The following is a 16690-nucleotide window of genomic DNA, read 5'->3' on the forward strand; positions in this document are numbered from 1 at the left end:
AGGGGCCTCCTCTCGGCAGAGCCAACACACAGGTGTGAGAGATGACTCCCTGTAAACACACAGGACTCAGGGCCACTGTGGGGTCCAGGGCAAACAGCACTGGACTGGGAGTTGGGAGAACTGGGTTCCAACTGCAGCTCTGTGTGACTCAGCCAAGGGCAGTCAACCTCTCTGTGCCTGTTTTCTCACCCACAGAATCAGGCACACCATTCAACATTCCCGAGTTCTGGAATTCTCAGTGCACGTTGGTTTACCCTTAAATATGAAACAATTAGTTCAGGGGGGAAGGGAGGTCAGTCACAGGGCAGTGAGTCTTCTGAAAACACAACCCATCGTCCAAAACTGATTTTGGAGCTGGTGCTGACCTGCGTGGGCTTCCATCCCCATGTCTAGGCAGGGCCTGTAACAATGTTATCACTTTTTAAAACATATGCCTAAACTAGTTCCTATTGCAGACAACTGGCAGGTGCCCAGTTAATAGATTATTCCACCAGACAGTTGAATGCATTGGCCATTGGTCAAAAATGAGGTCACTGCAATCCTATGTGCTATAATTGGAAAAGCCTGATGAGAAACAATTGTCTATTTTGTAACAAATAGGAACCCATATTCTGGTCCCCCTAAATCTGCCTTGCTTGGTGTGTGGTTCGGGAGCAAAGGAAGATCGTGTTCAAGGTCAAGTTGGCTCTGCTCTTTGACTCATCTGTTGTGCACCTGACTGTCCGTGTGTGTTTCACATCAGCAAATCCCCAACCAGATTCCAGATGACCTGCTGGCATTTCTGGCCAACATCGCCAGATCCCTGGTCTTTCTCTCAAACCTGCACAGTTGGAAAAAACGGGTCAGGAGACTCCTGTCCCAGCCATCTGGACACACATACTCAGGGGATATGCGTAATATGAAGCACATGTGCTTTTCTGAAAAACAAAAATAAAAAAAGGTTTTAAGGGACACAGAGCTCTTACTACTGGAGGCTGTGGTGTCCTTCCAGCAGGCAGGCAGGCAGGCATTCCCAGACAGAACTATCCCTGCTGACCCGCTGCAGGTGAGACCTGCACTTTGATTTTACCAGTAATTCAACCACACATTTTTGTCAAGTATTTAATGTCTACCTAAGTAAGCATCTCTACTCACTGCAAACAAAAATCCAGGAGGAAAACTTTCAAAGCCACAGTTTCTTCTCGGCTGCAACCCTTCCTTCCTTCCTCCTTCCCAAGACCGTCTGACTGAACTTGAACCTGACCCTGCTCTGGGCTGGGCCCTCCACACAGGCATTGTGGTTCCTCCCGCCAGCTGCAGCCTGTGCAGACAGAATACCTGAGAACCATGGCCAAAACAGGAAGGCCGGTGCCTCTCTGAAGGGAGGCCTGGGGAGTATCCGTCTCCCAGGCGACTGCAGATAAGAGATGAAGGGGCCGGACTTTCCACACCTCCAGTTACGTTCCAGAGTTTTCCCTTGCCCAGTCAGCCTATCTGATTCATTCTTCATTCATTCACCCAACACACGTATTGAGCACCACTGGTGTAAAGCCCTGAGCTGGGGCGTGGGCACAAAGCAGGTTAAGAGGAACCTCTATCTCAGGGGCCCTCGTGTTGTGACAGCCACTTGGGGCGCCCCTGGCACCTTGCATGCCTCGGGGGCCTCCAGGGAAGCCTCTGCAATCCCAGCGCAGATCCCACCAGCAGGGTCCCTGAGACAATATCATGACAAGCAAAGCAAACAGAGGGCTTGAGTAGGGGAGTGGGCAGAAGATCACCCTGCCCAGCCCCCTCTCCCAGGTTTCACCTTTTTCCCTTAGCACAAGCTGGGGCTTCCAGATGCAGGTCCACTTCCCGGTCCCAAGAACATGTCCTGTCACAGACGACTGGCAGGCTGGCCGTGGTGAATAAACTTTTCAAGACTAAATCATCAACACTGCCCAATTCTGGATCTTCCAAAAGCCTGCTCATTACCAGTCTGCAACAGAGAGTGCCTTTAACTAGACAGTAACTAACTTCTATCCATGATGGCAAAGCCTGTGTTTTACAGAGAGGGATTCGGGCAGTAATAAGGACCCCAGGCTGGGCCAGAAAGCCCCATATAGTAGCTCATTCCAAGGATCCAGCCATGGATAGAGGTAGAGGGAAGGAAGGAAGAGGATCAGAGGAGGAAATGAGAAAATGAGGGAGGAAAAAAAAGGAGTCAGAAACGGATGGGGAGTAAGAAAAAGAAGACAGCAGGAGCAATCTAAAGGGCTTAAAATGCTCCTTGCTGCTTCCCATCCCTCTATGGCCACAAATTCCAGTAGACAGTCTGATGCCCCCACCAGGAGTCCTGTGGTCCTCGTACAGTTCTGAATTAACACAACTTCCCAAGGAATCACCTAAGAAAGTGGCGGAAATTCCCACCCATGCTAGGGTCAGGTTGTCTGAGGCCAACAATGTGGAGGGCAGAGGGCTGAGCATCCTGGCTCCCAGACGAGCCTCACCCCATGCTCTCCAGGGAGAGGGGCGGTGCCTGAGGATCAGAGGTGAGCGTCGGGCTGCGTAGGGAGTAGCCCCCAGCCCTGACCGACACCAGGCCCTGCCTTGAAATCGGTCCTGGTCAGCTAGCTTCTGCTGCCTCTGTCCCTGGTGGCATGTGGGAACCACGTTTTAGCCACTGCAGTACCTAGTTCCAGCTCCTGAACTCGCCTCACAGTGCTCTACCTCCACAGTCTCCTGCTTCCCCGGCAAGCTCTGAGCCCTCATAGTTCTTTTTTTTAAATAAATTTATTTATTTATTTATTTATTTATTTATGGCTGCATTGTGTCTTCATTGCTGCGCGCGGGCTTTCTCTAGTTGCAGCGAGCAGGGGCCACTCCTCGTTGTGGTGCGCGGGCTTATTGCGGTGGCTTTTCTTGTTGCGGAGCACGGGCTCTAGGTGCACAGGCTTTAGTAGTTGTGGCACATGGGCTCAGTAGTTGTGGCTCACGGGCTCTAGAGTGCAGGCTCAGTAGTTGTGGCTCGCGGGCTCTAGAGCGCAGGCTCAGTAGTTGTGGCGCACGGGCTTAGCTGCTCCGCGGCATGTGGGATCTTCCCGGACCAGGGCTCAAACCTGTGTCCCCTGCATTGGCAGGTGGATTCTTAACCACTGCGCTGCCAGGGAAGCCCTGAGCCCTCATAGTTCTGAGCAGGCCGGAGAGGGCCCACAGAGGCTGGCAGGGTCTCAGGAGACCCTTCCTCTTCCTCTGCAGGAGAAGGGGAGCAGTAGAGAATTCTTGGTGGAGGAGAACAATTCCACCACCTTCCTCCAAGGGTATGCCCAGAGCCAGGAAGTAACTGGAAGCACCATGGAATAGCACTTTGGAGCCCAGAGTTCTGGGTTCAAAGTTTAGCTGAGCCACTGACTTTGCAATCTCAGGAAAGTTGCATAACCTCTCAGGACTTCGACTTCCTTGTCTGTAAAATGGGAATAACCATCTCACCCATAGTACTAGGCTGTTTCAAGAATAAAATAGAATAGTATGTGTGAAGTATCTGACACAGAGCTGGCGCTCATTACATCCATACACACAAATAAGCAGGTTCTGCCACATATATGGCCCTTGGCTGAGTGCTGGTCAAGTGGAAAGAGGAGAAAGTCCTCGCGTTCAGGGGCTAAGAGTGAGTTCTTCAGTCTGGTCTCCAGGACTCTGCTAGCCTGAGCAGTGAGGTGCTTGGCCCATCATGTTTGGTTTCTACTCCACTGAGCCTGAGTCAGAGAGTAGAGCAAAGCCTACATGACCAGGGCTCTCAACCCTGGCTGCACATGGAATCATCTGGAACACTTGAAGATACAGACCAACAGGCCCTGCCCCAGTGATGCTCATCCACTTGGTCTGGCGTGAGGCCTGGGATTCTTTTTTTCCCTGAGGCTTCCCTGGCGCTTCTAATGTGCAGGCAGGGTTGAGAACCCCAGGGACAGAGGCTGGGGCCCTCATTTAAAGAGCTCATCAGCAGGGCTGAGAAGACATTGTTCCCTCTCTGCTGGACCAGGAAAGGGGCTGGGTACCAAGGCTTGGGTTCTTGGAAATTACTTCACCTCTCGGGGCTGCTGTTCCTGCATCTGTGAGATGGAGAAAATAACCCTGCCCAGCCTCCCTCACAGGGTCACCTGTGAGGGTTACATGAGATGGTGTGTATACAGCACCACCTCATAAGTAAAATGCAGACGCCAGGACTCCACAAACCATTCTGCATGAAGGAGTCCAGGTTTCCTCCTAGTCCCTCTGTGGGCGGAGAGGAAAGGCTGAGGGAGTTGCCCTGGGACAAGGCTCCCCAGCCCTCAGAGGCCAGAAAACAAACAGCCAGAATCACGACTCCACACAGAGGCCATCCTGGGCACTGCAAGGCCCCACCAGGCAGGCCTTCCTCAGCGGTGCATGGAAAACCCTTCCCAGCAAAGCCACACAGCCCTGCCGAGATGCCCTCGCACATGAGGGAGAGAAGCCCACAAGGAAGGCTCGGGAAGCTGCCCAGAGGGGAGGATGATGCTACAGGGTCATGGTGGCAGCTGGGCCACTGTCTTCATCTCAGGAGAAGAATGGGGTCCCAGGAAAGGGGGCCCCCAGGCAGATGTTCCAGAGTGAGGGTGTCTGCAGACGAGCCATCTTCATATGCTGGGGCAGAAGAGGCTGCAGTGTGGCATCACCATCTTGCACTCAGTGTGCTCATTCCTGCACAAATATTTACTCAGCGTCTGCTATATGCCAGGCACTGTGCTTCCCAGGAAGGCCCCAAGTCTCTCCTCAGTGGCCACAAGTGCAAGCCGACAGCGAGTTCCAGAGAACAGCCAAAGCATTTATGTGTTCATTACACCTTGAGTGGAACAGGGAACAGTCACCTGAAGAGTTTCTGGGGTGTATTCTTGAGTAAAGAATACACATTTTGGGCTTCCCTGGTGGCGCAGTGGTTAAGAATCCGCCTGCCAATGCAGGGGATATGGGTTCGAGCCCTGGTCCGGGAAGATCCCACATGCTGCAGAGCAACTAAGCCCGTGCGCCACAACTACTGAGCCTGCGCTCTAGAGCCCGTGAGCCGCAACTACTGAGCCCGTGTGCTGCAACTACTGAAGCCCGCGTGCCTAGAGCTCGCGCTCCACAACAAGAGAAGCCACCGCAATGAGAAGCCCGCGCACCGCAACGAAGAGTAGCCCCCACTCGCCACAATTAGAGAAAGCCCGTGTGCAGCAATGAAGACCCAACGCAGCCAAAACAAACAAAAAAAAAAGAAGATAAACTCCAAGTCCCTTAGCTTGGCAGACAAGTCCTTCCGTGAGCTGGCTCTGCTTGCTCCTCACACCCTGGGCTCTCTCACTGTTTAATAACATATAACTCTCTTGGGTCTTTGTATAAGCTGCCCTTCTTGCAAGATTTGCTTCCTTCTCTTCTTCTGCTGGCTAAATCCTGTCTCCCCTCAACACTCAGCTCAGAGGGAATCTCCTTTCCTGACTCTCAGGCTGGGTTGAGAGCTTCACCCCACCCCCAGAAGCTCCCAGATTCCCTGTGTAAACCCCTGTCATATTACTTGCCACTACTTAGTAACGGTTTACTTGTCTGAGTCTCCCATGACACTGTGAGCAATTAAAATAAATGAAATGACACATGTCATAACATGGATAAATCTCAAAAACATGTTGGCTGAGAAAAGCAAACTACAAGATAATTCATTCATCTACCATTCAAATATTTATCAAATGAAAGGATCCATGCAGTATGATTAAATGTATGTAACAATAAAATTTTCAAACACTAAACAATAGTAGAAATCAACTGTGCCTGTCTACATACGGTGGAAAAATGAAAACGTACAGGCAGGACATACATCAGCCTCAGGATAGTGGTCGCCTGGGGAGAAGAGGGAGTGGATAAGAGTGCAGCTTAAACTATGTCTGTAATGCTTCATTTATCTTTATTTTTAATAGAGATCTGAAGCAAAACTGGCAAAATATTATCCATGAAGTTTGGGGTGTGGATAGATAAGTCTCTGTTATATTATTTCCTGTAGAGTTGAAGTACTTCATCAGTACATTTTAAAAATTTTAATGAGGAACCAGAGTCTCAAGTGCCCTCATGAACATCCCTGGGGGTCTGAGCAGACTGCTGCAGCCTCTTACCTCAACTGAACTCCCCGGGCCTGGCTGCCGCACTGAGCTGGGCAGGAAGGCAACCTGGAGATGTAAACATTACTTTCATCCTCATTTTTACCGATGAGAAAACCGAGGCTCAGAACATCTGACATTGCTCAGGCCACACAGAGAGGCTCCTAGATTTTAGACCGTGTCATCTGCTTGTACTTTCTCCCCTACTATTTCACCCAAGAGCAAGAACTTAGGTTAAATAGAGCACGGTAAAGAGAATTCCAGAAATAGAAACAGAGCTGCATTCATATGTATTTATAAACCAGTGAGTAGACACATTCTGGGGAAGAAGAGGGTTCAGAGAGGTGCCAAGCTGGAGATACAACCAAATAAGTAATTTAGAGCTTATTGAATGAAATAATGAAGCTTACTGAATGAAAACCAAATGGGTTTGGGTTTTGTCCTATAGGCAATAGAAAACTACTGGAGATGCTTAAGCCGGGGAGCGACATAAGCAAAGCACTGTTTTAGGAAAAGTAACCTGGTTTCAGTACACAGGAGATGTTGGTTGCCTATAGGAGATGGGTGGGAAGGTTCTGGAGGGATAAAGTTAGATTTGCAAATCATCTAAGTGGCCCATGTAAGAAATGACATCTGCTGATCTAAGGTGAGAGCTGTGGGATTGAAAAAGATAGGAGGATTTAAGCTAGACAGAGAAATAAAAGTTAACACCAAGCTTTCCAGGCTTGGGGAAATTCAGAAGATTAGCTAATTATTTGTTTATTGTTTTTTGTGGGGGGAGAGGATGAGGAGGAGACGATAAATAAAGGGAAGAGAAAGAAATTGAGTAGTTCAGTCTTGCTTGTCTCTAATTCAAGGTGACGCTCACACATCCAGGTAGTGATCCACTAGGAGCTGGCGCTACGGGAGCTGAGTTCAAGGAAGCTGGAGAAGCAGGTGAGAGCCCCCTGAGCATCAGTGATGGCGGAAGGCTCTCTGAGGAAGAGAACACAGAGAGAAGTACTGACGGCAGAGGACTGACCCTGGGCCCCCTGCCCACATCAGGGGACAGGAAGACTAAAAGGAGAGCCAAGACAGTGCTGTGTCCTAGAAGAAATAGGAAGACTGAAGGTCTGTGTCTCCCCACCTCCAGATTCACATGTTGAAACCTCACCCTCAATGTGATGGCATTAGGAGGCGAGGCCTTTGGGAGGTGATTAGTTCACGAAGATGGAATCCTCATGAATGGGATCAGTGCCCTTATAAAAGAGACCCCAAAGGGCTTCCTCACCCTTCCTCCATGTGAGGACACAGTGAGAAGACAGCTGTCTATGAAGCAGGAAGCACGCCTGCACCACACATCAAATCTGCCGGTGCCTTGGACTTCCAGCTCTGGAACTGTGAGAAATAAATGTCTGGTATTTATAAGCCACCCAGTCTATGGTACTTTGTTACAGCAGCCTGAATAGACTGAGACAGATGTCAATGGTACAAAAGGGGTGAAGAATAAGAAAGAGCAAAGGTTCTGGATTTGGGGATCGAGAGGTTCTGGATTTGGGAAATTTCACAGACAGCAGAGTCAGGCATGTTGGACCCACTCCTTCTATAGCTCCTGAGCAGTGGCCCTGGCCTTCTTACAGGCAAGCACAAGCCCCCTCCCTCACCAAGCAGAACCAGCTCCCAACCACCGGCTCAGCACGAGGGAAGCCGTGCTGGCCACGGCTGTGCACTGTCCAGCAAGCCACCCCAGTGGAGGTGGCCAAGGCAGACCGCCGTGTACAACATGGGTGTGGGAGTGGAGGGTACTGCAGAGCCAAGCCAGGCAGCAGTCTTCCCAGAGAGCCAAAAAGTGAGGCTTGGAGACGCACCATTTCATTTTTAAATGTAGAACAAAGAATTAAAATGTGCCACATGTCACTTTATTTTCTAAAATGTATTTTCTCTCTATCGGCCTGACTTCTCCAGCAATAAAATCATTTTGGCATGACACTCATCTCACATAAATGAAAATATAATCCAAGAAAACGGTGTTGTAGGAACTTTAAGCCAAGCAAATGCTTGACAGTACCTTGTTTAAATTAAGTTGTCATGCTGTTTAGCTTTTTACAATAATGGAGCTCTGTGTCTCCACAGAGCCTTCTGCAATGATGTATGTTTTGGAAGAAACAGGCGAGGAGGTGGGAAAGGAAGAGGCCCCGAGCTGCCTGCCTGCAGGCTAAGGAGTCAGGAGGTGAGGAAATGGAGGTGAGGAAATGGAGGTGATGAGAAGATCCACTGTCATGGGAAGCTTGGAGATGATATAAGAGATATGACACAGAGGCTTGAGACGTAAGGATGAGATACGACATAGTGGTTTGAGTGGAGGGGAGGACGTGCCAGGTGAAAAACATCAGACTAAAGGAAAGTCTGCATCCTGAACATGAGGCCCCCAGCACTGTCTCCCACCTCCACCCTGCTCTCAGGACTGTGGCAGCCAGGCGTCCCCCTGGCAGGAGACTGGAGAACTTTCTGGAGAATACAAACTGCACCAGAGGAAAGACATACAGAAATTGACATTTGGAAGGCTTCTGATGAAAGAGCCCACTTTGCCACAGGATCACCCCACAGTGATGCCCTCCTGCCAACCGCCACCCACTCTGCACGTAGAACTTCGAATCAGCCTTTCAGGGCCTCTTTCTTAAAAATGAAGGAACGACCAAGGACTATAAGAAAGCTTTGAAGAAAGCTTGCAGCAATTAACTCAGAAAACAGAACAGGATCTAACAGAAACAAAGAAGCCTGGAAAAAAACAGACAATATAGAGAGCAGAAGAAAATTTCAAAAGAAAATAAAACCCCTATAATTTATAGGTTGAAAGAGTCAAAAGGAGATATTATAACCATAAAACAAGAACAGGATATGATTTTAAAATTAACAGAACAATAAAGAGCTCTTGGAAATTAAGGATAGCCAAACAAAAAATTCAGTTGAAAGGTTGTAAGTAAAGGTGAGGAACTCTCCCATAAAGTAAGGAGGAAAAAAAGGAATAAACTATAGAAGAAAGATTAGAAATATAATGATAACAGAAGGTTCAAACCAGGCACTCCAATATCCATCCAACTAGCCAGAAAATTTTAAAAAACAAAGCCAGAGAAAACAAAGAAGAAACTGTCACAGAAATCACTGAAAATTCCAAATGGAAAGTGCCTGGTCCAATTAATAAAAAATTTCATTATGCCATTTTAAATCTCAGGGTAAAGGGAAGATCTTAAGCACTTTGAGGAGAAGAAACAGGTTACCTACCAAGAGGAGAAATCAGAATAGTACCAAACTCCTAGATGCTGCTGAATGGTAGAGGGTAGAGCAACAATGACTTCAAAATTCATGGTTCATGTTTCTTTCCCCACAGCAAGCAATCCTCTGGAAATTCAGTGTGGTATCCCACAATTCAACTTAATTCTGACACTATCTACCTGGAGACAGCATCAGATCCCACAACTAAGGGCTCCATCCTACAAGACTGTCCCCTCCCCTTCAGATGGCACTCGCAAGTCCAGGCTGTCTGTCACCTGTGCTTCTGACCCACAGGCTATAGATTGGAGGTTCCAAAGATCCCTTCCTTGGGTTCAGTTAATTTGCTAGAGTGGCTCACAGAACTCAGAGAAACATGTTTCTTAGTAGATCACCGGTTTATTACAAAGGGATATAACTCAAGGACAGTCAGATGGAAGAGACGCGCAGGGCAAGGTACGGAGCTTCCATGCTTTCTCTGAAATCCACTCTCCCCTCATCTCCATGTGTTTGCCAACCCAGAAGCTCTTCACACCCAGTCCTTTAAGGTTTTTATGGAGGCTTCACTACACAGGCACGACTGATTAGATCACTGGTCACTGGCGTTTGAACTCAATCTCCAACCACTCTTCTCTCCCCTGAGGTGGGGGAGGGAGAGGGCCTGAAAGTTCCAACCCCCAGATCACAAGGTTGGCTCCACTGGTAACCAGTCCCCATCCTGAGGTGCTTTCCAAAAGTCACCTCATTAACATAAAAAAAAGATACCTTATAGTTCTCATCACTGGAAATTCTAAGGTTTTTAGGAGCTCTATGCCAGGAACGGATGAAGACCAAATATATACATATCTTATTATAAATCACAATATTACATAAGGGAAAATTATTTTCAGCCTACATTTTTATATCTCCTACCAATCACATGTGAAAGTGGAAAAGTGACATATTCCATTGTAGACAGAAGAGGATGATCTGGGATCCAGACAACAGGGACCAACACCAGGGAGCAGGGAAGGCAAGTACCAGTATAACAGCTGTGATCAGGCCCGAGATGTCCATCCAGGAGAAGGACAATGAGGAGGGAGTCTCCAAGAGAAAACATAACATAGGGAGCACTGAGGAAAATGCCTATAAGTATTTGAAAGCTCTACAGAGAATTTTTTAGAATAGCGATAATCACCTAGAAAAGAAAGCAAATGAAAAAATGGAATGTAGTGGGTTGACTGGTGGCCCCCCAAAAGATATGCCCAACATCCTAATGCTGGGAACCTGTGAATGTGACCTTATCTGGAAAGAAAAAAAGGTCTATGCAGATATAATTAAGGCTCTTGAGATGAGATTATCCTGGATTATCCAAGTTGGACCTATTTCCAGTGACAAGTTTTCCTTATAAGATACACACAGAGGAGAGACAAGAGGAGGAGAAGGCCATGTGAAGACAGAGGCAGAGACTGGAGTGATGCAGCCACAAGCCAAGGAACTCCTGGAGCCATCAGAAGCTAGAAGAGACAAGGAAGCATTCTCCACAGGCTTTGAAGGGAGTGCGGCCCTGCAAACACCTTGATTTCAGACTCTTAGCCTCCAAAACTGTGAGGGAATAAATTTCTATTGTTTTAAGTCACCAAGTTTGTGGTAATTTGTTAAAGCAGCTTTATGAAACTAATACACAGAGTAAATTTAATTTTAGGAAAAGCTGAAAAATATACAAAAAGAAAGCAATCAGAGTACACGATATGACTCAAAAATTAGTATTTTTACTATCCGTATTACTTTACTACATATAAAAATTAATTTTAAAAGAACAAATGACATGTTAGGAAAATTTTTTCAACATATATAACAAACATTGTCTAGCACTGATATAAAGCTAAACAAATATTTGTTTTATGTTAAATTAATTGCTAAGGTAGAAGAGCTATAAATCATTAAAATGTAAGAAAACCTAAAGGAAAAATAGGGAAAGAGTACAGACAATTCAAAGAAAAATAAATACAAGTGGCAATAAAAATATGAATAATATTACCCTCATTAATGATTTAAGAAAAGCAAATTTTTAAAAAGATCACAATTTTTGCCCATCACGTGGCAGAAATTTAAAAGATTGAACATATCCAACATTGTCAAGGGTTTGGGGAATCAATAACTCTTACATACGGTTACTGGGAGTTCAGAGTGGAAAAACATTATTTCAAGGCCATTTGGTAGAACCTAAAAAAATTTTAAATGTGCTTGACCTACGTCCTATGAGTTCTATTGATAAGCCTTGATCCTCCAGAAATAATCCTTCAAATTTTGTACAAGGATATTCATGTCAGCCACTTGTAACAACAACAAACTGGAAAAACCTAAATATCCATCAATAAATTAATGTTTTATATGGAATATGGAATACTAGGCAGGCGTTAAAAAAAAAAATGAGGGAATCCTAAATGTACTGACATTGCAGGGTGTCCATGATATGTTATTGGCTGGGAGAGAAAGAGCAGCAAAACAATGTAGAATTACATTTTTACAAAGAACTATGTTTACATGTTTATGTATGTGCACATGTGCGTATGTGCTTGTACATGTATAGAAAATAGACTGGAAAGACGTTCACCAATCTCCCTCTGGGGATGGCAGTGCGAAAATGGAATAAGGGGAAAGAATTTTCACTTTTTACTTTATATTTCACATTTTAAAAAATTTTTTACAACATAAAAACATTAATTTTGTCTGAAATAAAAGGAAAAATAAAATTTGACAAGTGTATTTAATTTGTTTTCTGATTTTAAAATTAACTGTTGTGGTTTTGAAATGTGTCTGCAAATTCTTTGACACGTCTCTATTCAAAAGGTGGAAACTAAATCCCCTCCCTTTGAATGAGGGCCTAAGTAACTCATTTCTAACAAATAGCTTGTGGTAAAAGTGCTGCTATGTGATTTCTGAGGCTAGCTCATAAAAAGGATGACTCATTCTTTCTTCCTCTCTCTCTCTCTCTCTCTCTCTCTCTCTCTCTCTCTCTCTCTCTCTCCCCCCCTCCCTCCCTCCCTCGCTCTCTCACTCTCTCTCTCTCATTTGTTCTTGAGGAATCCGGTCACCCCATGACTTGAGGACACTTAAGCAGCTCTCTGGAAAGGACCACATGGAGAGGAACTGAAGCCTCCTGCCAACAACCAATAAAACTTGCCAGTCAGATCCACCAGCTCCAGTTAAGCCTTCATATGTCCGCAGCCCCTGAACCTTATGAGAAACCCTGAGCCAGAACCATTGACCAAGCTATACCCAAATTCCTGGCCCACAGAAAAGGCAAGAAATAATAAGTGTTTATTGTTGTTCTGTGCCACTAAATTTGGGGGTAATCTGTTCAACAGCAATAGCAATGAATACCTATCAATCTCCCTCTGGAAAGCAGAAGTGGGGAAATGGAGGGTTTGTTTTTTTTCACTTCCTACATTTTTACTTTATACATTTAAGATTGTTTGGACCTTTAAAGTCATTTATATTTAAGGAAAGGGAAAGGAATAAAGTTAGACTTAAAAGTATTTCAAAAACTTTTTTTTCCTGACCTTAAAAATAACATTAGTGGAAAAGGACAAAGTTGGAGGACTGACACTACCCACCTCCAAGACTCACTATAAAGCTATAATAATCATAAAAGAGTGGTACTGGAGAATAGATAAATAGAGCAATAAAACAGAACAAAGAGCCCAGAAATAGACTCACACAAATACAGGTAACTGATCTTTGACAAAGGAGCAAAGGCAATTCAGTGAAAACAGGATAGTCTCTTTAACAAACGGTGCTGGAACGACTGAACATCCACATGCCAAAAAAAAAAAAAAAAAAAAAAAATCTAGATATTCACCTTATATTTTCCGCAAAAATTAACTCAAAATGGATCATAGACCTAAATGTAAGACACAAAATTATAAACCTTCTAGAAGATAACACAGAAGAAAATCTAGGTGATTTTGGGTTTAGTAGTGAGTTTTTAGGTACACCACCAAGAGCATAATCCAAGAAAGAAAAAAACTGATGTTAGACTTCATTACAATTAGAAACTTCTGCTCTGCAAAAGGCTCTGCTAAAAGAATGAAAAGACAAGCCACAGACTGTGAAAAATATTTGTAAAATATATATCTGATAAAGGGCTTATATCCAAAATATAAAAAGACTTCTTAAAACTCAACAATAAGAGAACAACCCAATTAAAAAATGGGACCTCACCAAAAATGATATACAGATGTCAAATAAGCATATGAAAACATGCTCAATATCATATATCTTAGGGAATTACAAATTAAAGTAACAATGAGATATCACTATGCCCCTATCAGAATGGCTAAGATCCAAGAAACTGACACCACCAAATGCTGACGAGGATGTGGAGCAATAGGAACTCTCATTTGTTGCTAATGGGAATGCAGAACAGTACAGCTACTTTGGAAGACAGTTTGGCAGTTTCTTACAAAGGCAAATATAGTCTTATCATATGATCTAGCAACCATGCTCCTAGGTATTTATTCAAATGGGTTTAAAAGTTACATCTTCATTAAAAACCTGCATACAAATGTTTATAGAAGTCTTATTCATAATTGCCAAAAGCTGGAAGCAACAGAAATGTCCTTCAATAGGTGAATGGACCAAAAAAAAAAACGAACTGTAGTACGCCTACACAATGGAATATTTCTCACTAATAGAAAGATATGAGCTATCAAGGCACACACACACAAAAACAAAACAAAAAACATGGGGAAACCTTGAATGCATAATACTTAGTGAAAAAAAGCCAGGCTGAAAAGGCTCTATACTGTATGATTTCAACTATATGACATACTGGGAAAGGCAAAAGTATAGAGGCAATAAAAAGATCAGTGGTTGCCAGGAGTTCGGGACTAGGGGTAGGGGACGGGGGTGAAATATATGGATCCCAGGAATTTTTAAGGCATTAAAACTATTCTGTATGATACCGTAATGATGGATACATATCAATATATATTTGTCAAAACCCATAGAACTATACAACACAAAGGATGAATCCTCATCTAAACCATGAATTTTAGTTAATAATAATGTGTTACTATTGGTTCACCAATTATAACAAATGTATCACACTGATGCAAGGTTTTATAGGGGAAACTGGTAGGGAAAGGAGAGAGAAAGGATATGGGGACTTCTGTACTCTGTGCTAATTTTCTATAAACCTAAAACTGTTCTAAAAACTGAAGTCTATTAATTTTTTTTTTTAAATAGCACTAACTAATTGAAGGAAAAGTAGAAACAAGGTAATACAGCCACCCATAATCTCAGCAGAAAGATGACCACTGTTAACACTTGGGCTTAGTTCCTTCCAGTCTCTTTTCCAGTTTTTTTTCCAAATGTCTACACGTATGTCATTTTTTAAAAGAGTTGAAATAATTCTGCTAAACCCATTCTGAAGGTTTATGGTCTAGTTTCAGTTTGGATTTTTAACTGCAAAGAAATTAGCCCATATAAAACACCAGTGATACCAAAAACAGATTCTAGAGGGGCCAGTTACTATGGGAATAATTGAAAATAAATTTCATTTCGCACTACACCCTGGTCATGTACTGACCAGAAGGAAAGAGAAATATTTGGAGTAAGTCAGAAGAGCAGCCAAGAAAACTTCTAATCAAGAAGGCAAATACGACAGCCTACTGAGGTTTCAAAGAAGCCAGTAGCATCACCGTGCAATTTAACTACTTATGCTCTGGCGGCAACCATGTCAGTGGGCGGAAAGGACCCAGGCATGAAGTCTGGAGTGCGCTTTCTCTCTCTCTCTCTCTCTCTCTCTCTCTCTCTCTCTCTTTCCTTCACTGACAGTTTGATGGCCAAACAGCCAGCAGGTCACTCTCAGGATGTGGGCTGTCTCTGCAGCGTGGTGCAAAGCCAGGAAAAAAATCACTCCTTCCCCCCAATGGAGATGCTCCAAATGTTCAGCAAGCTGCAAGGCTCAAGCTGGAGGGATCAGGCTGGACACTGCATTGGCCCTTAGCACTGGAGTGGGCCCTGGGGGCCCACCGATGTACAGGGGTTAACACTTTAGATGCTAGATCATGGGGCAGTCTGGAGGTTCTGGGGGACGGACCAGGATGCCAGAGGGTAGGGGGCATGCAGGGAGCTCAGATGAGTGACTTTTCCCACAGAAGAATCTTAATAGATGAAAAAGCAATAAGGCCAGATGAGGGTGTACCAACTGAACTGTCACCTTCCCGCAACCAACACTTTTATGAAAGACGAGACTGTTTAGAACACACCCCAGGGGCAGCCTTGAAGGGGAAAAGAAGAGCCGCTATCACAGAAAGACAGTGGTAGTGTTCCCACCTCAGGAAAGAGCTCAGCTTTACAGTCAAACAGATCCAGTTTCACACCCAGATCTGCTATGCGTTACTACAAATTATATAATCCTCGCTCTCCTCATCTGTTAAATGGGTATAACTGCTCCTCCCCCATGAGGTTATGATAATGAGAATAAGCCCTGTGAGGTGCTAGCCAAAATGCCTGGCACAGAAATGCCCATCCAATACAGCGGCCGTCGCCGCCACCACCACCATCAGAGGTGGCTGGTCTGTGCTCTTGATCTCTTTCCTTTCTCTTTGTTAACAAAGCTGGTGGCCCCAGCTCCCTTTCTCTGTCCATATTCCAATGTAGATGCCTAGTCACTATTGTCATAAAAAGACAAAGTCCCCAAAGTGTGAAATATCAGGCAGTTATCTTTTTCCTACAGCATCCCAGGAATACTTCCGTACTCTGGAAAACAAAGACTTTTGATGCCAAACCACCCCAAATCACAAAGCTACAAAATTATGGACACTTTGGGTAATAGCGTCTCACTCAAAGCATAGGATTTAGGATTACAGTTGCCAGGTATCCTCAAGGCTGCAGAAAATCCAGGGTTAGAGTAAACAGTAATTGATTGATTATCAATATATGACACCATTTCCAAATGGTGCAAAAGAATACCCTGCTGTTTATTTTCTTTCTTTAAGCTTAGTTAATAGATTCATATTTTTGTTTTGAAAAAACGTAATATTGAAAACTATAGACAATCAAACACATATCTGTCCTGCTCTCCCAGAAACGACAATTGTTAACATTTGTTATGTTTGCATCAAGTCCTTTTTTAAAAAGAAATAAAATATGACAGACAAAATTAAAATCTATTTCCTTCCCAAATCTATTTCTTGCGTAAATCACTATCATGAATTGATCTTTGTCAAATCCAGTTCTACTTAATTCTGGCCTTTATCTAAATTTTCTTGTTGTTTTTTTTTTTTTAACAGCAAGTAAATAAAAAGAAACATGGGAAATGTGCCCAGTGAAGATGTCTACGTGAGGAG

General features: G+C 44.4%; 1 protein-coding gene across 1 annotated transcript in view; it reads right to left on the reverse strand.

Annotated features, from left to right (window-relative positions):
- The window catches only part of SLC12A8 (solute carrier family 12 member 8), a 130645-nt gene that overhangs the window by 80620 nt on the left and 33335 nt on the right, over window positions 1-16690 (reverse strand). The window lies entirely within an intron of this gene.

This window comes from Eubalaena glacialis, chromosome 6, assembly GCF_028564815.1.
Source record: "Eubalaena glacialis isolate mEubGla1 chromosome 6, mEubGla1.1.hap2.+ XY, whole genome shotgun sequence".
NCBI classification, from domain to species: domain Eukaryota; kingdom Metazoa; phylum Chordata; class Mammalia; order Artiodactyla; family Balaenidae; genus Eubalaena; species Eubalaena glacialis.